This window comes from Canis aureus, chromosome 3 (assembly GCF_053574225.1).
Source record: "Canis aureus isolate CA01 chromosome 3, VMU_Caureus_v.1.0, whole genome shotgun sequence".
NCBI classification, from domain to species: domain Eukaryota; kingdom Metazoa; phylum Chordata; class Mammalia; order Carnivora; family Canidae; genus Canis; species Canis aureus.
This window is the reverse complement of record NC_135613.1, coordinates 39,460,815-39,486,118: the sequence shown is the minus strand read 5'-3', so window position 1 is coordinate 39,486,118 and position 25,304 is coordinate 39,460,815. Positions and strand designations below refer to the sequence as shown.

General features: G+C 36.2%; 2 long non-coding RNA genes across 3 annotated transcripts in view; both read left to right on the top strand.

The window, feature by feature from the left end:
* Nucleotides 1-317: 317 nt before the first annotated feature.
* Nucleotides 318-25,304, top strand: part of LOC144305159 (uncharacterized) — a 99,070-nt gene continuing 74,083 nt past the window's right edge. The window contains exons 1-3 of the long non-coding RNA XR_013372194.1: nucleotides 318-420; nucleotides 8,241-8,414; nucleotides 9,396-9,607. This is a non-coding gene — a long non-coding RNA (uncharacterized LOC144305159). The remainder of the gene's footprint in view (nucleotides 421-8,240; nucleotides 8,415-9,395; nucleotides 9,608-25,304) is intronic.
* On the top strand, nucleotides 11,759-24,678 carry LOC144305151 (uncharacterized). Of its 2 annotated transcripts, XR_013372191.1 has the most exons (5): nucleotides 11,759-12,024; nucleotides 13,701-13,785; nucleotides 13,888-14,016; nucleotides 23,284-23,407; nucleotides 24,457-24,678. It is a non-coding gene; the product is annotated as an uncharacterized LOC144305151 (long non-coding RNA). The 2 variants fall into 2 exon arrangements; XR_013372190.1 differs by having other exon boundaries at nucleotides 13,701-14,016.

The window sequence follows — 25,304 nt, the reverse complement described above, 5'->3', positions numbered from 1 at the left end:
AATATAACTCAGTCCCTTTTCTGGGTCTACTCTTAATAATGTATTCCCTTTTCTTCTACCAGAATTAATTAAACTACAATTGTCTTATATCGACAGTTCATGTCCCCAAAGGAATTTAGTTGGCATATGAAAACATCTTTCTCTAGTAGACAGAACTTTTGTATCAGTGTATAGTATAGGCTATGGTGCAGCCTATCAGTTGTCTGTCTTTAGGTTAGATAGCCACCCCTGGGCAAATCAGGCCTGGTCCAGAGAGAGTTGGGACATGTGTTATAAAATGTGAATTCTTTTTAATAAAAAAATACATATGGTTGTCACCTTATCAACAGCATGGAGACATGGAGAGATTATGGCTTCTTTTTGGGGATCAAAGGAAAATGAGAAGAAGAACTCAGCTATACACCTGGATCAACTCTTGATGTAAGTGAGAACAAGACAACTTTTCAGGATCTTTTCTGAAGACAATTTCCTTAAGTCTTATAATTCCGGAAGCTGCTACTGCTAAATAATGGGCTATTGATTAGAAAACCTCCAGATAAGAGAAGAGTAGATGGAACCATTGCCTGGTACATTAAAAAGCTTCATGAAGGCAGGGACAATAAGATACTTATTTTTAAAAACCCAAGCCTAATATTTAGCACACTGTAGATCTCAATAATAAGGGTAAAAATCCCTTAAATGAACAACCAAAGTACATCCCAGGATTGCTCTAAATAGAAATCTCTGAAAACAGCAATATAGACATTGGCCAAGCGGGAAGCAGGAGATAAAATATTATGATGAATTTGTTTTGGTGTAGTCCCAATAATTTTTTTGTTTCTCTTGCCTGAAGAAACACATCCATAAATATGTTACCAAGGCTTATGTCTAAGAGATTAATGCCTATATTTTCTTTTAGAAGTTTTATGATTTCAGGTCTTATGTATAGGTCTTTAATCCACTTTGAGTTCGTATGTGTGTATGCTGTAAGCGAGTTGTCTAGTTTCATTTGCATGTAGCTGTCCAGTGTTCCCAACACCGTTGTTGAAAAGATTCTTTTTTGATTGCATATTCATGCCTCCTTTATATAGATTAATTGATCATATAGGTTTATTTCTAGGCTCTCTATCCTGTTCCATTGATCCTTGTGCCTATTTTTGCACCAGTAGCATACTGTCTTATTACTATAGATTTTTAATATATCTTCAAATCTGGGAATGTGATACCTCCATCTTTGTTGCTCTTTTTCAAAATTGCTTTGACTATTCAAGGTCTTTTGTCATTCCATACAAATTTTAAAATTTGTTCTGGTTCTGTAAAAATGGTTTTTATATTTTGATAGGGATTGCATTGCATTTCTAAATGACTATGGGTGGTATAGACATTTTAATAATATTAATTCTTCCAATCCATGAACATGTACATCTTTCCACTTGCATTGTCTTCAAATTCATTCATCAGTGTCTTAATGGTTCTCAGATTATAGGTCTGTCACTTCTATGGTTAAATTTATTCCTCAGTATTTTATTCTTTTTGGTGCAGTTATAAATGACATTTTAAAAATTTATCTTTCCACTATTTTTTATTAATGTATGTAAATGAAACAAATTTCTGTAAATTAATTTTTTGTCCTGCAGTTTTACTGAATTCATTTATTTTAATAGTCTTTTGGTAGAGTCTTTAGGATTTTCTTTATATAGTATGATATCATCTGCAAATAGTGGCACTTTTTTATTCTTTTTGACTGATGCTTGCAGCTAGGCTTTGAGTACTATGTTAAATAAAAGTGATGAAAGGGAACATTCTTGCTTTGTTCCTGATGTTAGAGATAAACCTTCAGCTTGTCATCACTGAGTATGATGTTAGATGTAGGTTTGTCATATATGGCCTTTATTATGTGTGTTACCTATAAATCCACTTACTTGAGAGTTTATATCATGAATGAATATTGCATTTGTCAAATGCTTTTTATGCTCCTATTGAGATAGTTCTATGGTTTTTAATCCCTTTTTTTATTCTTACTGTGACGTATCACCATTGATTTGTGAATATTGAACCATTCTTACATCCCTGGAATAAATCCCACTTGATCATGGTGAATGATTTTTTAAATGTATTGTTGAGTTTGGTTTGCTAACATTTTGTTGAGAATTTTTGCATCTTTTTTGGAGAGGTCTTTGGTTCTGGCATCAGGATAATGCTGCCCTTGGAGAATGAATTTGGAATTTTTTTCTTCCATTTTTGGAGAATAGTTTGAGAAGAATAGGGACTAACTCTTCTTTAAATGTTTGGTAGAATTAACCCATGAAGCCATCTGGTCTTGGACTTCTGTTTGTTGGAAACTTTTTGATTACTGATAAAATAGTATCAGATTGATTAATAGTAATCAATCTCTTTTTTTTCTTCCTGATTCAGTTTCTAGGAATTTATCCATTCCTTCTAGATTTTTCAGTTTGTTGGCATATATTTTGTCATAATAGTCTCATAATTCTTTGTATTTCTGTGGCGTTAGGTATTCCCCCTTCATCTCTGATCTGCCTAAGGTTTATTAATTTTGTTTATCTTTTCAAAGAACTAGTACTTGGTTTCATTGTTCTTTTTAATTTTTTTTAAAGATTTTTATTTATTTATTCATAGAGATACACACACACACACACACACACACAGAGGCAGAGGCACAGGCAGAGGGAGAAGCAGGCTCCATGCAGAGAACCTGACGTGAGACTCGATTCAGAGTCTCCAAGATCATGCCCTGGGCTGCAGGCGGCGCTAAACCGCTGCGCCACCGGGGCTGCCCCTCTTTTTAATTTTTTAAGCTCTGTATCATTAATTTTCTCTCCAATCTTTATTAATTTCATTTCTCTACTAACTTTTGAATTTGTTTTCTTTTTCTAGTCATTTAGGTGTAAAGTTGATCTATTTGAGATTTTTATTTTTCCTTGTGATAGGACTGTATCACTATTAACTTCTGTCTTTGAACTGCTTTTGCTGGGCCCTGTAGATTATGAATCATTTTTTTTTTTAAATTTCCTTGGGCTCTGCGTATTTTGATTTCCTCTCTGATTTCTTGGTTGACTTGTTAGTTGTTTAGAAAATGTCACTTAGGGCAGCCTGGGTGGCTCAGCGGTTTAGCGCTGCCTTCAGCCCAGGGCATGATCCTGGAGACCTGGGGCTGAGTCCCACTTCAGGCTCCCTGCATGGAGCATGCTTCTCCCTCTGCCTGTGTCTCTGCTTGTCTCTGCTTATGAATAAATAAATAAAATCTTTAAAAAAGAAAAAGAAAAAAAAAGTCACTTATCCACGTTTGCATTTTTTTCTACGTCCTTTTAATTGACTTGTAGTTTCATACTATCATGGTTAGAAGGATGTTTGATAGGATTTCAGTCTTCTTAAATTTATTGAGACTTGTTTCATGGCCTAACGTGATCGATCTTGAATGTTATGTGTACACTTGAAAAGATGTGTATTCTGCTGGGTTTTGATAAAATGTTCTATGTATATCTGGTTTGGTCTATCTGGTCTAATGTGTCATTCAAAGCCACTGTTTCCTTGTCAATTTTCTGTTTGGGTGGTCTATCCATTGATGTAAGAAGGTTGTTAAAGTCCCTTACTGTAGTACTATCAATTTCTTTTTTATTAATATTTGTTTTATGTATTTGGGGGCCCCTATGTTTGGTACATATTTACAATTGTTATATACTCTTGTTAGATTTTTTAACTTACTTTTTCTGTGGTACCAGTTATTTCTCTTCCTTCATCTCTGATTTGAGTCTATTTTTGTTTGAGTCTGGCTAAAGGTTTATCAATTTTATCTTTTCAAAGTCCAGCTCTTAGTTTCATTGATCTTTTCTATTGTTTGTCTTTGGTCTCTATTTCATTAATTTTCTCTCCAACTTTTATTATTTTATTTCTTTACTACTTTGGGGTTTGTTGTTCTTTTTCTAGTTCATTTAGGTATCAAGTACCCTTCTTTGTCTTTTGCTACAGTCTTTGTTAGTATCTGTGTTACTGCCCTGGCTTTTTTTTTTTTTTTCTACTTCCAATTGTATGGACTACATTTTCCATCCTTTCGCTTTCAGTCTCTGTGCCTTTAGGTCTAAAGTGAGTCTTTTGTGAGCAGCATATATAGATGGTTCTTATTTTTTATCCATTCTGTCATTCTGGGTCTTTTGATTAGAGCAGTTATTCCACTTACAGTTAAAGTAATTATTGATACATATGTACTTAAGCCATTTCATTAATTTTTTTTCTGGTTGTTTTTGTATTTCTTCTGTTCCTTCTTGTGGTTTAGTGGCTTTCTTTAATGGTAAGTTTGTCTATTTTTTTCTTTAAATTTTTATTTAAATTCTAGTTAATAACAGTATATTAGTTTTAGGAGTAGAATTTAGTGATTCATCACTTACATATAACACCTTTTTGTTTTTATGGATCAGTCATAGGTTTTTTATTTCTTGTTACCATTGGGCTCATATGTAACATCTCAGGTATTGGGAATTATACATTGAATTTGTGATCCCTTACTTTCAAACACATTCTAAAAGCAATAAATTTTTATTCCCTCATCATTTTATGTATATAATCTCATATTTTATATCTTTTTGTGTATTTGACTTTGTTTTGTAGAGTTAACCTCTATTCTGTAATTAATCTACATTTACTATATATTTGTTTTTACTTATGAAAATTTTTCCTTTAATAATTTTATTTTAGTTATGACCTCTTCTCTCCACTTAAAGAATCCCTTTAACATTTCTTGTAAGATTGGTTTATTGGTAATGAAGTACTTTAATTTTTATCTGCAGAATTCCTTCTCTTTCAGTTCTGAATGACAACCTTGCCAGGTAGGGTATTCTTGGTTGTAGTTTGTTGGTTTTCCCAGCACTTTGAATATACCATGCTACTCCATTCTAGCCTGAAAATTTTCTGCTAAAAAATCAGCTGATAGCGTTATGTGATGTCACTGTATCCTTTTGTCTTGCTGCATCTAAAATGCTTTCCTTAACGTTGGTGTGGACCTCCTCGAATCTTTTGGGGCTCTCTGTATTTTCTAGTCCTGGATGTCAATTTCTTTTGCCATATTAAGAAAATCTTCAAGTAAGTTTTCTGCCCCTCTTCTACTTCTGGGATCCCTGTAATGTGAATGTTATTGTGCTTGATGTCCCAAAGTTCTTAACCTATTATCATTTTTTATTCTTTTTGCTGTTCAGCTTGGTTGCTTTTCATTACCCTCTCTTCCAGATTGCTGATCCATTCTACAACACCTAATCTGCCATGATTCCCTCCAGTCTATTTTTCATTTCAGTTATTGTATTCTTCAGCTCTATCTCTTCAGTTATTGTACTCTTCAGCTCTCTTTGTTGAAGTTCTAAGTTCATCCACTCTATTTAATTATGATGAGTATCTCTAGGATCATTACTTTGAACTCTTTATCAGACGTATTACTTATCTTTGTTTCATTTGTTTCATTTACTTTTATTGTGATTCATTTAGTTTTACTGTGATCTTGTCTTGTTCTTCTATTTGGGACATATTCCTTACTCTTCATTTCATCTGTTTGTATGTATTAGATGAGCTATGTCTCCACCCCTCCTGTCTACATATGGCTGTGGAAGATCTGTTCTGTGTATTCAGGTCATTTTCAGAGTTAGTCATATAGATGTAGCTGTTATCTCAATGTATCCTCGGGATAAATGCAGGATTTTATTTTTCTGCCATCTTCCTGCTTTCAAAGCTATCTTGTATATACTATTTATGTACTCGTTTTACAAATGTGAAAACTAAGACTTTGCATGATTAATATATCTTGCTGTTGGTATGCAGATGACAATTCAGAAGGTTTGTTATAGTAGAATACAACCCCCAGCCATGTTAAATGAAGAAACAGACATTATTCAAACAACTACTTGTTAAATGGACACTTTTAAAGTCAGGATAATATCTAGCATGTATAGATTTTGGACATATGGACCAAGGAAAATGTAATAAATAGAAAATATTCTTTGATACAGCAAAATGAATGGATTATTCTTATCCAGTTTAGCAAAACACTTAATTCTAACCATTGAGATTTCTCAAGCTGATGTGGCAGGGTATCTGCCTCTGTAAAAATCAAATGAGATATTATGTTAAATCACTTTATAACATGCTGTACTCTAACACAAATATAAGAAATTATTAGACATATATGTGACCCCAGTTGACCTGGTGAAAACTTGAATTTTCCTTTTATAAAATATTATATTTAGAAAAAGTATCCAACATTTGGAAAACAAGAACTGTGTAGTTGATATAAAGAAATGTATTAAGTAATTGATTCTGGTAGGAATTTATGAAAAATTTGGCAGTGAGTAGACAATCCAAAATTACCTAATAAATTATAATTTTACTTTAAGCCTCTTACTGATCTGCCAAAGAAAATCATTTCAATCATTTCTACATCTATATGTCCATTTCTTTATCACTAGCTGAGAGATTGATGTATAATAGTTCTTTCATATTAGGGTAGCCTTCTAATATTGTTAATAACATTAGGTTAACAGATATTACTAGCAATAACAAAAATACTAAGTACTAATGTGTTATTGCTAGTAATATCTGCCCAACAGAATTTTACAAATTATGATCTTAAGTCCAAATTTTTTTTTTTTTTTTTAGTCATCACACGTTTATCATACTGTTTTAATTCAAGTATATGCCCAACCTAGCCATGGAAGTTGAAGAGAAAAGATGGGATCTAAAGACTCAAAGCCAAGTTGAGAGAAATATCAAAAACTATGATTCCTTCCAGTTTTAGTCTCAGATTGACAATTACTGAGACCAGTTTCCCCCCGTTTGAGATATACAATGGTAAGATGTAGTTTTAATGTTTAGATTAGTTTTTTTTTAGAAAAACTAATGTTAGTTTTTCTAAAAATATATTCTCTCAATGTATTGAAGTCTACTTTCTCATATTTAACATTAATACATTGCACACAGACACAACATACTGTATTTAAACTGCATAGGGATGCCTGAGTGGCTCAGCAGTTGAGTGTCTGCCTTCAGCTCAGGACATGATCCCGGACTTTCAGGATCAAGTCCCACATCAGGCTCCTGCATGGAGCCTGCTTCTCCTCCCTATGCCTATGTCTCTGCCTCTCTTTGTGTCTCTCATGAATAAATAAATAAAATCTTAAAAAAAAAAACTCTGCATAGAAAAAGACTATATTTTTTTGCTTTTAACTTATTCAATAAAGCTTTCCTTGTCCTCTTATCTGCATTAGGAAAAGTTCCAGATTTCAAATAATCTGCAATTTAGAAAGAGGGGCTTAAAATAAATAGGACTAATACAAAGTGATCCATGCTCAGATCACGCTGTGTGGTAGAGAGCATGGCAGAGAGAATGTTAGTATGAAAATTGTGCTAAAGAAAGGGTTTCTGGGTGAGAGAACTAGTCCTCATAAATACTGGGAAATGCGGTTTAAGTATTTCAGTAGAACCCACAGGATAGGATGCACATAAGAAAATGTGGTCAGAAATTAGACTGGACAGTCAGTAGCTAGATCCTGAACTGATACAGATGTCCTATTAAAAGTCTGTGCTTTATTCTAAATGAGCTAGAGCAATTGAAAATAAAAGTCAGACTGACAGACTGACACTAAGTTTTAGAATGATCTCTCTTGTATCAGAGTGGAGGGCATATTGGAAAGATACAAAGAAAAAGAATGGGGGTTTGTAGTAGAGATTAAAAAGGAGAGGAATAAACTCTCAAAATACTTACAAATAGAACTGATATACCTTGGATGTGGTAGTAGTGGGGTGAAAGAGGAGGATGAATAATTCAATTTTTACTTGCTCAAGGTCTAACCTCATGCTTGACATATTGAAATCACTCAACAAGATGTTCATAGAATGAATGAGTAGAAAACTAAATGAAGCCTAAACACCATCATTACTATCTCATTATCATCAATATCATTGACTGGATGCTTATTAGGCACCATGCTCCTGTTAAGTTATTCAAATATATTAACACACATTGGATACTCACAATAACCCTATGTGATGGGTTCTTTTAAATTTCCATTTTATAAATGAGAGAACTGAAGCTTTCTAAGTTACTAAGGGGAGAGTTAATACCTTGGGCCTCAGAGGTGTAACTGGAAAATTTTATCTCCTATAATATTTTAGAAATTGACATATATCCACTCTTCTTAGAATTTAACAATGCTATAAAAAAACTAGTCTTAATTTTTAAGGAGACTGCCTTCTATATTTTACAGAATATTCCAGACATTGTTGTCAGAGAATTAGTCAAGTTGGAACGTCATGAAAGATCTATTGAACCATGCTCCAGTAAAGCCTTGAAACTTGGGAAAATATAACCTGTGTGAAAGAGAGCAATGTTTCTTTTCATCTGTGAAAATCCACTTACAGAAACAAAAACTAGGAGAAAGGTAACATGGTGCTTTGCATTCAGTTGCTCCAATGTCACTAAAAATAACACAAGTGATGCTGCATTTTTCTTCTCTCCATAATGAATGGCCTAAGTGCATTTGATAATTGCATATGACTGAGAATAATTTAATTGAAAGTGAACTGTGGCTTTGCTTTTTGCAAATGCAGGCATTTTGGGTTTCTCATTGGTTTATTATGTCTTACATGAGGCCTTGCCACCATAAAGAGAGGAAGCCCCTCAACACTTGAGACCTCATGGAGAGGTATCTTAACGGACACCATAGATGTCAACAAGTTAGGGGCAATTTGATATTATTCCTTGAATTTTTTCACCTCCATAATACTAAAAAATAATTCATCATTATCATTATCATCTTATCACAATTCCTATAATCTGTATAATGCTTGAGAATCTACAGAGCAATTTCATTTACAGGTGAAAAAAAGCAGGGTTTTTTTATTGCTTATTAAAAACAAAATTCAGAAAAATTAAGTGACTTCCCTAGATTGCATATTTGAAGAACCAGAGTTTGTACCTTAGAATCTAAACACAATATTTTCCCACTCTTAAGTGCCTACCTAAAGACATGATAAAAAGAAAAAAATCACAATATACATGCCTTTAGGACACCTGAGGAAGAGAGCCAAGAGGAATGGGACTTTATTACAATAAGAATTTTTTAATTAAATATTTTTAAATGTTTAATTCCTAATAATATTAAATGGCATTTAATACCTGCAGTATTAAATCAGCAGTGAGCAATAATGATAAGAAACTACAAATCAAAAAGTGGTAGGCAGACCATTTGGGTGGCTCAGTTAGGCCTCTGACTCTGGGTTTTGTCTCGGGTCATAATCTCAGGATCCTGGAATGGAGCCCTGCATTGGGCCTTGTGCTCAGTGGGGAGTCTGTTTCTCTGACTCCCTCTCCCTCTGCTCCTCCCCTTACTTGTGCACCCACGTGCTCTCTTTCTCTCAAGTAAATAAAAGGTGATGGACAAGGGAAGATACAGAGGATTCAGACAGTAAACTAAAGGGTATGGCTCCTTACCTGCACTCAGACATTAGGAGCAGTACTGAAGACAGAAGCTAAGAAGATTGAGATTGAATCTCAAGAGTCAATACTTTCAAATTGGAAAGGAGGCTGGTGACCAGGTAGTCCTAAGAAGATGTCAAGTAGTATTCCATTAAGGTACAGCATATATTTTTTTTCTTTTTTTTTTAATTTTTTTATTGTAAAATATAAAGTTTGCCATCATACCCTTTAAGTATAAGGTTCAGTAGTATTAAGTACATTCATATTTTAACAATTGCCATTTCATCTTACAAAACTGAAACTCTATGCCCGTTACACAATAACTCCCACTTCCCTCTCTCCCATCTTCTGAAGACTACCCACTATCTCATTGATTTTGAGCACTCTAAGTACTTTATAAAAATTTAATAACACAGTTTATCTTTTTGCGACTGGCTTTTTCACTTAGAATTATGTCCTCAAGTTTCATCCATGCTGTAGTAGATTCCAGAATTTCCTTTTCAAGGCTGAGTAATATTTTATTGTGCATTTATATCATATTTTGCCTATCTGTTCTGCTGATGGACATTTGGGTTTCTTCCATGTTTCAGTTATTGTGAATAATACTCCTATGAATATGAGTGTCTTAGTCAGCTTGGGCTCCTGTCACAAAATACCACATATTGAATAATTTAAACAATTGAACTTATTTCTTAAATTGTTGAGGGTGGGAAAATCGGAGACCAAGATGCTTGCGGGTTAGGTTCTTAGTGGGAACCTCATCCTGGCTTGCTATATTCTCACATGACCTTTCCTTACTGCATGTGCAGAGAGAGAGAGAGAGATCTTATCTCCTCCTCTTATAAGTGCACAAATGCCATCATGAAGGCACCACCCTCAGGACATCATCTAAATCTAGATACTGATTTTAATTCTATTGGGTATAGCCACAGAAATAAAATTGCTGGATCATATGGTAATTCTATTAACACTGTTTCCCACAGGGGCTGTACTGTTTTTACATTCCCATTAAATTCTCCACATCCTTCCAACACTTTTCTTCAGTTTCTTTGATAGTAGCCATTTTAATGGGTGTGAGGTGATAGCTCATCATTGTTCTGATTTGCATTGTCCTGCTGATTAGTGATGTTGAATATCTTCATGTGCTTAGTGGCCATCCACATATCTGGAGAGCAATGTCTATTCCTTTGCTTATTTCTAAATTGGGCTGTTTTTATGTTGTTGAGGTTTTTTTTAAAGATTTTATTTTTTTATTTATTCATGAGGGACAGAGAGAGAGAGAGAGAGGCAGAGACACAGGAAGAGGGAGAAGCAGGCTCCATGCAGGGAGCCTGATGTGGGACTCGATTCCGGGTCTCCAGGATCATGCCCTGGGCTGAAGGCAGTGCTAAACCACTGAGCTACCTGGGCTGCCCTATGTTGTTGAGTTTTAAGAGTTCTCTATATATTCTGGATATTAATCCCTTCATAAGTATATTATTTATAAAGAGTTTATCACATATGGTGTCTTTTCACTGTTGATAGTGTCCACTGATGCATGTAATTTAATTTTCAAGAAGCCAAATTTACTTCTTTTGTCATATCTAAAAAATTACTGTCAAGTCCGTCATGAATCTTTGTCCTGTTTTCTTCTAAAAGTTATATACTATTATTGAATTTTCAGGTAATTTTTATATATGATTTTAAGTAATGATCCAACTTCATTTTTGTATATGCAGATATTCAGCTTTCCTGGAACCATTTATTAAAGAGACCGTCCTTTCCTCCATTGAATGGGCCTTGTCACCTTTGTCAAAAATTGATCATATATGTGAGGATTCATTTCTAGGATCCCTATTCTATTCCATTGGCCTTCATGCCAGTACCACACTGTTTTGATTACTATAGCTTTGTAGTTTTGAAAGCAAGAAGTGCAAGCTCCTTAACTTTGTTCTTAGGCTATAGGGGGAGAAGTTTGCAACAATGTCTGTCTGCTTCTGTGTCTGAACCTCTATGATCAGAAGCAGCAATCAGTGATCAGTATGCAGAATCCTGATTTTTGAAAGACATGATCCTTACTGCCCACCCTGGCTCCCATAAGCTGCATGTAATATGCCTGGAACATGCATACAGATGTCTACCACAGGGCTGGAGGACTGCTGCTGAGCTAAGAGCTGATTTTGGTTGAAATTAAATACAGTTTACTGGCTCAAGCCCTTCCTTAGAAGTTATAGGCCTTCAATAGATTCCAGAATTCCAAAATAGTTACATCAGACAGAATGTTCTAGTGCAATTGTTGTCCAGGTGGGAAGACTGATTCCTAGGGCTTCTTACTCTGTCATCTTCCTAGAATACTCCTCCTATAGCATACTTTTAAAATTCATTGTCTCATTAATGGTCATGTTGATTATTTACAAATTTATAGCTATCAGGAATAAGACTATTAAGAGAATTCTTGTACATAACTTCTTAAGATGACTTATTTTCTTTTATCTTGGTTAAATAGGAGTATAATTACTGCTTAGGTCATGTGTATTTAACTTTGTGATTATATACACTCACCAATAGTGTATGAGACTTCTACTTCAAGTTTGGTATGTTTTCTTTTTTTTTTTCATTCAAAAGTATTTTGTTTCATGATTTTTTTGACCCATGAATTATTTATAAATTGTTTAAATTCCAAATATTTTTAAGACATACTTTAAGTTTCTACTTAAATTCCACTTAGTTAATATACAGTGTAACATTAGTTTCAGGCATGCAATATAGTGATTCAACACTTTCATATGACACCCAGTGTATATCACATGTGCAGTCCTCAATCTCATCACCTATTTGATGCATTTTCCTCACCCCCTCTACCCCACCTCCATTCTGGTGACCATCATTTTGTTTGCTATAGTTAAGAGTCTGTTTCTTGGTTTTCTTTTTTTTCCTCCCTTTGCTCATTTATTTTTTTAAATCCACAGATGAGTGAAATCATATGACTATTTCTAGTTTAGTCCTTGGGATAGAGAACATTCCCTTTATTTTAATCCCTTAAGACTTGGGACTAGTTTTATGGTCAGTCATATGGTATACTACAGAATATACATTCTTTATTTTTTTTAAGATTTTATTTATTCACGAGAGACACAGAGAGAAAGAGAGGCAGAGACACAGGGAGAGGGAGAAGCAGGCTCCATGCAGGGGGCTCAACATGGGACTCGATCCCCGGTCTCCAGGATCACACCTCAGGCTGCAGGCGGCTCTAAGCCGCTGCGCCACCGGTCCGCCCTATACATTCTTTAAGTATACATTTAACATTCACCAAGAAATTAATATAGTGTTTTAAACATGTCCACGAGGACAAGTTGGTTGGTAATATTGTTTAGATCCTATGCTGTCTTAGTTGATGTTCCCCCAAATTTCTTCTCCCAATTTCCTACTATAAATTGTTTAGAAAGGGTTTTTTAAATCACCAATTATAATCGCAGATTTTCTGTTATCTCTTTAGTTTCTCTTTCATGTATTTTGAAACTATTAGATGAATACACATTTAGAATTATATCTTTTTAATAGATTTATTTCTCATTATGAAGGTCTCTTTTTTCTCTGAGTACATTCTTTCTCTTGCAGTTGACACTAATATAGCCACACCAGCCATTTTACACATAATATTTGTAATGTACATTGTTCCCTATCCTTTAATTTTCAACCAATCTATGATGTACAGGAGGCAAATGATTGACTCTTTTTCTATCCAACTTGACAAGCTTGTTTTAATACTTAGTATATTTACATTTAGTATAATTATTTGTATGGCTGAGTTTGAGTCTAGTGCTTTGGAATTTTGATTTTCAGTGGGCCTATTATATGTCCATCTGCTTGTCGTTGACTCAAATATTTCAATTAATCTTTTTTATTGTGTTTAGGTGTACTTTTTTAAAGTAAAGCTCTAGAGATTATGAAATTTTAACTTATGTCATTTATATCCAATATTGCTTAGCCATTTGTAAGTTGTTTCATCATGTGTTTTACTTATACATGAACTATAAACCATACTATTTATTAGTATTATTACCTTAAATTCTTTTATAGAAATTTAAAATCTATTTCTTGCCCTTCTTCCTGAAGTTTGGGACATCTACTTGGTATTATTGCTTTTCTTTTAGTGTGGGTCTGTGGAAGACAAATTCTTTCAAATTTTATCTTAAAATGACTTCAGTGTTGCCTTTATTCTAGAATATTTTTTACTTAAATATTTAGTTACCTTTCCTTTTATTTCTAGATCTCGTGTCAAATATTGGAATAAAGTACATTAAAATCAGTCACTGATATCTCAAAGAAGGAAGAAAGTCATTTGATTGTTCAATGTAAGATTCATGGAGATGACAGGGTTTAAACTGAACATTAAGAAAACTAGAAAATTAGGGACAATAGACATACTGGGGAAGGATCTTTCTTTTAACCCTCAGGTTGGGGGCCTCTACTCCTTATGTACTTCTTTCCAAGGAAAAGGGAGAAATATATAGGACCATGAAGATAATACATCAGATGAGAGAATGACATTCATTGAATCACACTGGAGTCACCGCATTGAAAAGGTAACATAAATCCTGTTTCACTCTTCCGAACTCTCTGGAACTCTGTGCTTTTAGTAAGATTGTGTTTCTAGGAGTATGGAGATTCCTCAAGAAGTTTAAAAGTAGAACTACTGTACAACCCAGCAATTGCACTACTAGGCATTTATCCAAATGATACAAACATAGTGAGTCAAAGGGGCACCTGCACCCCAGTGTTTACAGCTGCAACATCCACACTAACCAAAGTATGGAAAGAGCCCAGATGTCCATTGACAGATGAATTGATAAAGAAGAGGTGGTGTGTGCATGTGTGTCTGTGTAAAATGGAAAATTACTCAGCCATCAAGAGAATGAAGTCTTACCCTTTGCAATAACATGGATGGAACTAGAGTATAGTATGCTAAGCAAAGTAAGTCAGAGAAAGACAAATACCCCATGATTTCACTCATATATGTAATTTATTTTTTAAGTTTGTTTTTATTTAAGTTCTATTTGCCAACATATAGTATAACACCCAGTGCTCATCCCATCAAGTGCCCTCCTCAGTGCCCATCACCAAGTTACTCCAACTGCCGCCCACCACCCCTTCTGCAACCCTTTGTTCGTCTCCCAGAGTTAGGAGTCTCTCATGGTGTGTCTCCCTCTCTAATTTTTCCCCACTCAGTTCCTCCCCTTCCCTTATAATCCCTTTCACTATCTCTTATATTCTCCGAATGAGCAAAACCATATGACGATTGTCCTTCTCTGATTGACTTACTTCACTCAGCATAATACCACCCTCCAGTTCCATCCACATCAAAGCAAATGGTGGGTATTCATCTTTTCTGGTGGCTGAGTAATATTCCATTGCATATATAGACCACATCTTCTTTATCCGTTCACTTGTCAAAGACATCATGGCTCCTTCCACAGTTTGAGTATTGTGGACATTGCTGCTATGGACATTGGGGTTCAGGTATCCTGGCTTTTCACTGTATCTGTATCTTTGGGGTATATACCCATTAGCGCAATTGCTGAGTCATAGGGTAGCTCTATTTATAACTCTTTGAGGAACCTCCACACAGTTTTTGAGAGTGGCTGCACCAGTTCACATTTTCACCAACAGTACAAGACGGGTGCCCCTTCTCCACATCCTCTCCAACATTTGTTGTTTCCTGTCTTGTTAATTTTTGCCATTTTCACTGGTGTGAGGTGGTATCTCATTGTGGTTTTGATTTATATTTCCCTGATGGCAAGTGATGCAGAGCATTTTCTCATGTGCTTATTGACCATGTGTATGTCTTCCTCTGTGAAATTTCTGTTCATGTCTTCTGCCCATATCATGATTGGATTTTTTGTTTCTTGGGTGTTGAGTTTAATAAGTTCTTTATATATTTTGGAGACTAGCCCTTTAGCTGATAATGTCATTTGCAAATATCTTCTTCTATTCTGTTGGTTGACTTTTAGTTTTCTTGACTGTTTGTTGTGCTGTGCAGTAGCTTTGTATCATGATTAAGTCCCAGCAGTTCATTTTTGCTTCTGTTTCCCTTGCCTTCATAGATGTATCTTGCAAGAAGTTACTGTGGCTAAGTTCAAAATAGTTGTTGCCTGTGTTCTCCTCTAGGATTTTGTTTTTTTGTTTTTTTTTTAATAAATTTATTTTTTATTGGTGTTCAATTTGTCAACATACAGAATAACACCCAGTGCTCATCCCGTCAAGTGCCCACCTCAGTGCCTGTCACCCCTCACCCCCACCTGCCGCCCACCTCCCTTTCCACCACCCCTAGTTTGTTTCCCAGAGTTAGGAGTCTTTCATATTCTGTCTCCCTTTCTGATATTTCCCACTTCTTTTTCTCCTTTCCCCTTTATTCCCTTTCACTATTTTTTATATTCCCCAAATGAATGAGACCATATAATTTTTGTCCTTCTCCGATTGACTTATTTCACTCAGCATAATACCCTCCAGTTCCAAACATGTCGAAGAAAATGGTGGGTATTTGTTGTTTCTAATGGCTGAGTAATATTCCATTGTATACATAAACCACATCTTCTTTATCCATTCATCTTTCGGTGGACACCGAGGCTCCTTCCACAGTTTGGCTATTGTGGACATTGCTGCTATAACCTCTAGGATTTTGATGGATTCTTGTCTCACACTTAGGTCTTTCAACCATTTTTTAGTTTATCTTTGTATATGGTGTGAGAGAATGGTCTAGTTTCATTCTTCTGCATGTAGTTGTCCAATTTTTCCAGCACTATTTATTGAAGAGACTGTCCTTTTTAAGTGAATCTTTTTTCCTGCTTTGTTGCATATTAGTTGACCTTAGAGTTGAAGGCACATTTCTGGATTCTCTATTCTGTTCCATTGATCTATATGTCTGTTTTTGTGCCAGTACCACACTGTCTTGATGATCATAGCTCTGTAATACAGCTTGAAATCCGGCATGGTGATACCCCTGCATCTGGTTTCCTTTTTCAATATTCCCCTGGCTATTCGGGGTCTTTTCAGATTCCACACAAATCTTAAGATTATTTGTTCCAACTCTGTGAAGAAAGTCCATGGTAATTTGTTAGGGATTGCATTGAACATGTAAATTCCCCTGGGTAGCATAGACATTTTCACAATATTATTTCTTCAAAACTATTACCATAGAATATTTTTCCATCTCTTTGTGTCTTCCTCAATTTCTTTCAAAAGTGTTCTGTAGTTATTAGGGTATAGATCCTTTACCTCTTTGGTTAGATTATTCCTAGGTGTTTTAGGATTTGGGGTACAATTGTAAATGGGATTGATTCCTTAATTTCTCTTTCTTCAGTCTCATTGTTAGTGTATAGAAATGCCACTAATTTCTGGGCACTGATTTTGTATCCTGCCACACTGCCGAACTTTTATGAGTTCTAGCAATCTTGGCGTGGTCTTTTGGGTTCTCTATACAGTATCATGTCATCTGCAAAGAGGGAGAGTTTGACTTCTTCTTTGCCAATTTGAATGCCTTTTAGTTCTTTTTGTTGCCTGATTGCTGAGGCTAGCACCTCTAGTACTATGTTGAATAACAGTGATGAGAGTGGACATCCCTGTCATGTTACTGATCTTGGGGGAAAGGCTCTCAAATTTTCCCCATTGACAATATTTGCTGTGGGCTTTTCATAAATAGCTTTTAAGATATTGAGGAATGTTCCCTCTATCCCTACACTTTGACAAAATACAGCACCAATTCCTGATTAAAACTCTTCAAATGGTTTCTCTGCATCTATTGAGAGGATCATATGGCTCTTGTTTTTTTCTCCTGTTGATGTGATCTATAATGTTGATTGAACCACCCCTGCAACCCAGGGATAAATCCCACTTGGTCATGGTAAATAATCCTCTTAATGTATTGTTGGATCCTATTGGCTAGTATCGTGGTGAGAATTTTTGCATACATGTTCATCAGGGATATTGATATTGGTCTATAGTTCTCCTTTTTGGTGGGGTCTTTGTCTGGTTTTGGAATTAAGACAATGCTGGCCTCATAAAATGAGTTTGGAAGTATTCCTTCCCTTTCTATCCTTCAGAACAGCTTTAGTAGAATAGGTATTATTTCTTCTTTAATATTTTGATAGAATTCCCCTGGGAAGCCATCTGGCCCTGGACTTTTATGTCTTGGGAGCTTTTGATAACTGCTTCAATTTCCTCCCTGTTTATTGGCCTGTTCAGGTTTTCTGTTTCTTCCTGTTCCAGTTTTGGTAACTTGTGGTTTCCCAGAAATGCATCCATTTCTTCTAGATTGCCTAATTTGTAGGCATATAGCTGATCACAATATGTTTTAAAATCCTTTGTATTTCCTTGGTATTGGTTGTGATCTCTCCTCTTTCATTTGTGATTTTAGTAATTTGAGTCTTTTATTTTTATTAATGCTTGCTAGGGGTTTATCTAATTAATTCTTTCAAAGAACCACCTCCTGGTTTTGTCGATCTGTTCTACAGTTCTTCTGGTCTTTATTTCATTGAGTTCTGCTTGAATCTTTATAATCTCTCTTCTTCTGCTTGATGTAGGTTTTACTTGCTGTTCTTTCTCCAATTCCTTTAGGTGCAAGGTTACCTTGTGTATTGGAGTTTTTTCCAGTTTTTTAGGGAGGCTTGTATTGCGAAGTATTTCCCTCTCAGGTCTACTTTTGCTGTATCCCAAAGATTTTGAACAGTTGAACAGTTGTATCTTCATTTTCATTAGTTTCCATGAATCTTTTTAATTCTTTTCTAATTTCCAGGTTGACCTATTCATCTTTTAGTAAGATGCTTTAACCTCCATGTGTTTGAGTTTCTTCCAAATTTCTTCTTGTGATTCAAATAATTGTGGTTTGAAAATATGCAGAAGACAATCTCAATCTTTTGGTATTGGTTGAGACCTGATTTGTGACCCAGTATGTGGTCTATTCTGAAGAAATTACCATGTATAGTTAAGAAGAATGTGTATTCAGTTGCATTCAGATGGAAAGTTCTGTATATATTTATGAAAGCTATTTGGTCCATTGTATCATTTAAGGCCCTTGTTTATTTGGTGATGTTCTGCTTAAAATATCATTTACTGAAAGTGCTGTGTTGAAGCCTTCTACTATTATTACTATCACTATACTATTACTAGTATAATAGTATACTAGTATCAGATACTATTATTGTATCATTATCTAAGTATGCCTTTACTTTGGTTATTAATTGATTGATATACTTGGCAGCTCCCACATTAGGGGCATAAATATTCATGATTGTTAGGCCTTGTTGGATAGACCTTTAAGTATGATGTAGTGTCCCTCTTTATCCCTTACTATATAGTCTTTGGTATGAACTTTAATTTATCTGATATGAGGATTGCTACCTCAGATTTCTTTTGAGGACCATTTGAATAGTAAATGATTCTGCACCCATTCATTTTCAGGCTGGAGGTATCCTTAGGACTAAAATGAGTCTCTTGTAGACAGCATATAGTTGGGTCTTGCTTTTTTATCCAGTTTGATACCCTGAGTCTTTTGATGGGATCATTTACCCCATTCATGTTCAGAGTAACTATTGAAATATATGAATTAAGTGTCATTGTAATACCTATTCTGTCCTTGCTTTTGTGAATTATTTCTTTGGGCATTCTCTTTCTTTTACAGGGTCCCCCTTATTATTTCTTGCAGAGCCAGTTTGGTGGTCACATATTCTTTCAGTTTCTGCCTATCTTGGAAGCTCTTTATCTCTCCTTCTATTCTGAATCAGAGCCTTGCTGGATAGAGTATTCTTGGCTGCATGTTCTTCTCATTTAGTACCTGAATGTATCCTGCCAGTCCTTTGTGACCTGCCAGGTCTCTGTCGAGACATCTGCTATTAATCTGATATGTCTCCCCATATAAGTTAATAATCTCTTTTCTCAAGCTGCTTTAAGGATTTTCTCTTTATCTTTGAAATTTGCAAGTTTTGGGCAGCTTGGGTGGCTCAGCAGTTTAGCACTGCCTTCAGCCCAGGGCATGATTCTGGAGTCCCAGGATTGAGTCCCACATCAGGCTTCCTGCATAGAGCCTGCTTCTCCCTCTGCCTGTGTCTTTTCCTCTCTCTCTGTCTCTCATGAATAAAATTTTATTTATTTATTTATTTTTTTTTTATGGTGAAAAAAATTATATTTAGATTTATAGCCGGCTGGACTCAGTTTAGATGATCCCAATTTTGTTGGCAACATCCAAAGCATCATAGTCAGGAGCCAGTCGAACATATGCTTTCTTCTCTCCATCAGGCCTGATCAAGGTGTTGACCTTGGCCACATCAATGTCATAGAGCTTCTTCACAGCCTGTTTGATCTGGTGCTTATTGGCCTTGACATCCACAATGAACACAAGTGTGTTGTTGTCTTCTATTTTCTTCATGGCTGACTCAGTAGTTAAGGGGAACTTGATGATGGCATAGTGATCAAGCTTGTTTCTCCTGGGGGCGCTCTTTCGAGGATATTTCGGCTGCCTTCGGAGACGCAGGGTCTTGGGTCGTCGGAATGTAGGTGACGTGCGGATCTTCTTTTTTTTGTGACTGTGCACGCCTTTCAGCACCGCTTTCTTAGCTCTCAAAGCCTTTGCTTTGGCTTCGGCTTTGGGAGGGGCAGGGGCTTCCTTCTTCGCCTTCGGCGCCATCTTCGTGAAAGGCTAAAATTTTAAAAAGAAGAAGAAATTTGCAAGTTTCACTATTGAAGGTTGAGGCGTTGAACAGTTTTTTATTCATTTTTTTTGAGGGGGGTCCTCTCTATATCCTGGATCTGAATGCCTGTTTCCTTTCCCAGATTTAGGAAGTTCTCAGCTATGATTTGTTCAAATATACTTTGTGGTCCTCTCTCAGCCTCTTCTGGAATCCCAATTAGACGAATAATCTTCCTTCTCAAGCTATCTTTTATTGCCTAAGCCTTTCCGTGTGGGCTCTTAATTGTTTTTCTCATTTTCCTCAGCTTCCTTCCTTGCCACCAACTTGTCTTCTATGTCACTCACTCTCTCTTCCACCTATTAACCCTAGCAGTTAGAGCATCAGTTTGGATTGCGTCTCATTTAATCCATTTTTAATTTCAGCCTGATTAGATCTAAATTGTGCAGTCATGAAGTCTCTAGAGTCCTTTACACTTTTTTTTTTACAGAGCCACCAGTAGCTTTATAATTGTAATTCTGAATCGAATTTCTGATAACATATTTAAGTCCAAATTCTGTAACTCTGTGGCAGAGAGTACTGTTTCCAGTTCTTTCTTTTGTGGTGAATTCTTCTGTCTAGTAATTTTTTCCAGTGCTGAATAGCTGTATGAGTGGGCTGAGTCAAAAATATCAACCATGACCTAAGTAAAATACATCTTAGATGATTCCAAAGAGCTCAGAGATCAGAAAGTAGAAGAAAAAGAACAGAAGAAAATAAAGCAAAAGGACCACTAAAGTGGAAAACAAATTTTAAAACAAAGTAGTAAAACTAAATAACCAAAAACAAAGAAGAAGAAGAAAGAAAAGAGAGAAAAAAAAAAGGGAGGGATGGTGGTGGTGAGGAAGTGGTAGTGGAGAGAGAATATAGAGTACCTGAGGGGTCCTAGAGGGTGATACTCTTGGTTCAGAGTATATTTTGTGGTGTATGTTAGAAGATATCAATCCCAAATTTATATAAACCATCAATATTTATATAATGCCCCAATAATGACCACAAAAATATAAACAAGATAAGAGGGGGGAAGAGTGAGAAGGAAGGAGAATATAATCTCACAGAATGAACCAACATGGTGTTCCACTTGGTTCTGAGTGTATCCTGGTCCTGTGTTAGAAGGCATTAACTTCCACCATTGTAAAACAAAATGAAGCAGAAAAGACAAAAAACAAATACCCATATCTCATATCTATCAAAATTAAATTGAATACGTTGAAGGGAATCCAGAAGTGAAAAATACATCTAAGACATGTAATTGTAGAAATATCAAAGTCAAAAGGAAAAAAAAAAAAACTTAAAAATGAAGAGTTGGTAAAATATAGTTAAGGTGGGAAATGAGAAAAAGTATTGGAAATTTTTAGTCTGATATAAAAATGAGTCATAATAGAAAAAGAAAAATTAAAGACCCTCTAGTTCAATACACTATTTTCCCTCAGTCCTGGAGCTTTCCAATTTTGCTTGTTCAGTAAACTTGCATTTCCCTTGTTCTTCCAGCAGTTCTTCTGGGGGATGGTTCTGCTGCACTGGTTCTCAGCAGAGATGCCCCGCCCCTTGCCAGGTCTGGGCTTAGTGTGAGCTGTTTATCTGGGAGGCCTTTGTCCCCTAGAGCCCCCACCTTTCCCAGGCACAAGGCGAAACAAAGAGGAAAAACAAAAATGGCAACAGCCAGATTTCCAGCTCTGGAGTTGAGCTTGCTGTGAGTAACTAACTGCAGTCTCCCAGTCCACACTGGCCTAGATGCTCTTGGGGGCAGGTGCAAGTTCACGGATCTGCACAGCTTGCCTAGTGCCTAGCAGCAGGAGAGTTCTCACTTTCCTGTGTGTCCCTTCCCGCCCCCCCCCCCCCCCCGGCTTACCCCTGTGGCAGGGGGAATGAAGGATTGCTGGCTTTGTCCACTTGGGCACCCTGGGATCAGGGGCCCTGTGCCGCTTGACCTGCACTCCTGGGGACCACTTCTCCTGAAGGGAATGGAGTACAGCCACCTCTGTCCCTTGCCAGCCTCTAGGGTAAAGGCACCTCCAGAGTCAGCCTGCCTAACCAACTGGCTTCTCCCAAATGCCCCGGAGGGCTGCGGCGCTCCAGCCCTTTACCAATATTGGACCATGGTTTGCAGTGAGCTTTCGCCCAGGTGCCCCTCCTCTTATAGTGACTCCAGGAAACGAGATTTCACTGCTCCTCCTGTGATTCTGCCCGATTTCCCTGCTAAACAGTTTTCCACCAGGGAAAACTCTGGCGTAGATTTTTAAAGTTCCCGCTTTTCCGGGGCTGGGCTTTTTTGCTCCAGAGGCTTTCGTTGCTCTGCTTTAGCCTTGCTAATCATGGTTCCCCTCCTCAACATTATTCCTTTTTTTTTTTTTCCTTCCTACCTTGTTAGAAGCAAAAACTTTTCTCTCTGTAGCATTCCAGCTGTTCTCTCTTTAAATCTCAGGTCGAATTCGTAGGTGTTCAGGATGTTTTGAAAGTTATCTAGATAAGTTTGTGGGGCCAGATGAGTTGAGGACCCCTACTCTTCTGCCATCTTGCCCCTCTCTCCTCCTCATATATAGAATTTAAGAAACAAAACTGATGAACATAGGAGATGGGAAGGAAAAATAAGATAAAAATTGAAAGAAGGGCAAACCATAAGAGATACTGAACTCTAGGAAATAAAGTGAGGGTTGCTGGTGGGGGGGTGGGAGGTAACTGGGTGATGGGCCTTAAGGAGGTCACTTAAAGTAATGAGCATTTGGTGTTATTGCAACTTATTATAATTACTAAATTCTACCCGTAAGACTAATAATACATTCTATGTTAACTACATTGAATTTAAATAAAATATTTTTTTAAAAAAATTTTAAATATTGGGTTTCTAGGTCAGGTCACAATACTCTAGTTTATTGGAGGTACAGATGTGAAGGCAAGAGTTATTTAATCTTTGCAGTATTAATTCTCCCCAAGGTTTCAATTCAGTATCTGGTTTAGAGTAGAATGGTAAGGATTGCTTTTTCTGGCCTCAGGTAACTCCTTAATACTTCAATCCATTTCTGCCAGGAACACATGGAAAGAAAGAGTTATCAGTTTCTCTATTTATAAGGGTGATAATTTATTTCCCATTTACCTCTTAACATCTGTTCCCTCTTGTTGGAACTCGGTTTACAGCAGAGAAATTGAGAGGTGTAATTGTATCTCCAAAACTTCGACACCTATGAAAAAGTAGAAGGGAAGAAAGAGACGCTCACATTTTATAGATAGCAGTGCTGAAATATGAGAGACAGGAAAACAGGTAAGAGGGATTTTATGCCCCACGTATATCTGATCTCTAATTTTGGATTTCATATATATTGAAAGGTAATGTGGCTTTGTTATGTAAAAGCATAAAAGCATAGAAATTCCTTGGCCACTATTCTTTGAAGAACATCATTGCAGCTACCTTTCTTCTCCTTTTTTCCTTTTTCATAGAAATGCATAACTCTATAATAATTCTACATATTAGACTTCCAGACTTTGAAATCAACCATGTACTGGCTATATAAACTTCAGTTTATTTCTCTTTTAGAGTTTATTAATCCACATATAACATATATAAAGTGTATCTAATTATATACATAAAATACTTGGCCTAGTTGCTGGAATATGGTGTTAAATAAGTGGTAGCTTAAATAAAAATAAACTCGACACCTTCTTTATTCTGTTGGACTTCTGTAGTATAGGAGGAAATCAAAGGGTTAATATGGAATATTATATTTAGGGGTTAAGAAGTTCTTAAATATACCTAATCTAAGCCTGTCATTTGAGAATTATAAGGAGGCTCAGATTCACAAGATTCAGAGCAAGCTACTGGCAGAGTCAGAGGACTAGGTTACACTAAGTCACAGTGGGAGGAGACAATATAAATTATGTTTTATACCATCAGGACCAACCCAAATGTCTGGTGCATGGTTGATGTTGAATAAATGATTATAAGAGTGGAATACAAATAAAACACAAAAATTAGGCACACTATTGTCATCCCTTAAATAAATGGAGCTCCTTTTTCTTTTAAGAAGCTTTATCTTTGGCCTTATACCTTTAACTCTGGTTGTACTATCCTGGATTATGAAGGGGAGAAAGAGTAACTGGGACTTCCTTCACTTGAGAAGGTCATTTATGGTTCTAGGAACCATAACTTTGTTCTCATGATGGCTATGCAGGAGCAATGAACTGCAGAAATAGCCATTTTGAAGAGTCAGGTGGTAGTCATGGACAACAGATAATGTTGAGGAAAAAGGGGCTGTAAGAAATTACTGTCAGGAATGGCTAAAAATCAAGACCTATTTATATCTTCCCTCCAAGAGACTTATTTTAGACCTAAAGACACCTGCAGACTGACCATGAGGGGATGGAGGAAAAAACTATCATGCAAATGGATGTCAAAAGAAAGCCAAAGTTGGGATCCCTGGGTGGCGCAGCGGTTTAGCGCCTGCCTTTGGCCCAGGGCGCGATCCTGGAGACCTGGGATCAAATCCCACGTCAGGCTCCCGGTGCATGGAGCCTGCTTCTCCCTCTGCCTGTGTCTCTGCCTCTCTCTCTCTCTCTCTCTCTGTGACTATCATAAATAAATAAAAATTAAAAAAAAAAGAAAGCCAAAGTTGCAATACTTACATTAGATAAAATAAACTTTAAAACAAAAGACTCTTACAAGAGACAAAGAGGCCACTATATAATAATAAAGGGGACAATTCAATAAGAAGATATAACGATTGTAAATATTTATGCATACAAAATAGGACAACCCCAAATGTACAATAAGAAACATAAACAAACTCGTTGGTAATAATGCAATAATGGAGGACTTTAATATCCCACTTACCTCAATGGACAGATCATCCAAACAGAAATCAACAAGGAAGCAATGGCTTTGAATGATAGACTGCAACAGATACATTTAACAGACTTTTAGAACATTACATCCTAAAACAGCAGAATACACATTCATTTCAACTGCACATGGAACAGCCTCCAAAATAGATCACAAAGTAGGTCACAAAATAGACATTGAAGACTGAAGTCATACCATGTGCCATGTGCCTTTCTGACCATAATGCTGTGAAACTGGAAGTCAACCACAAATACATGGAGGTTAAATAACATGCTACTAAACACTGTATGGGTTAAAGAAGAATTAAAGAAGGGAATTAAAG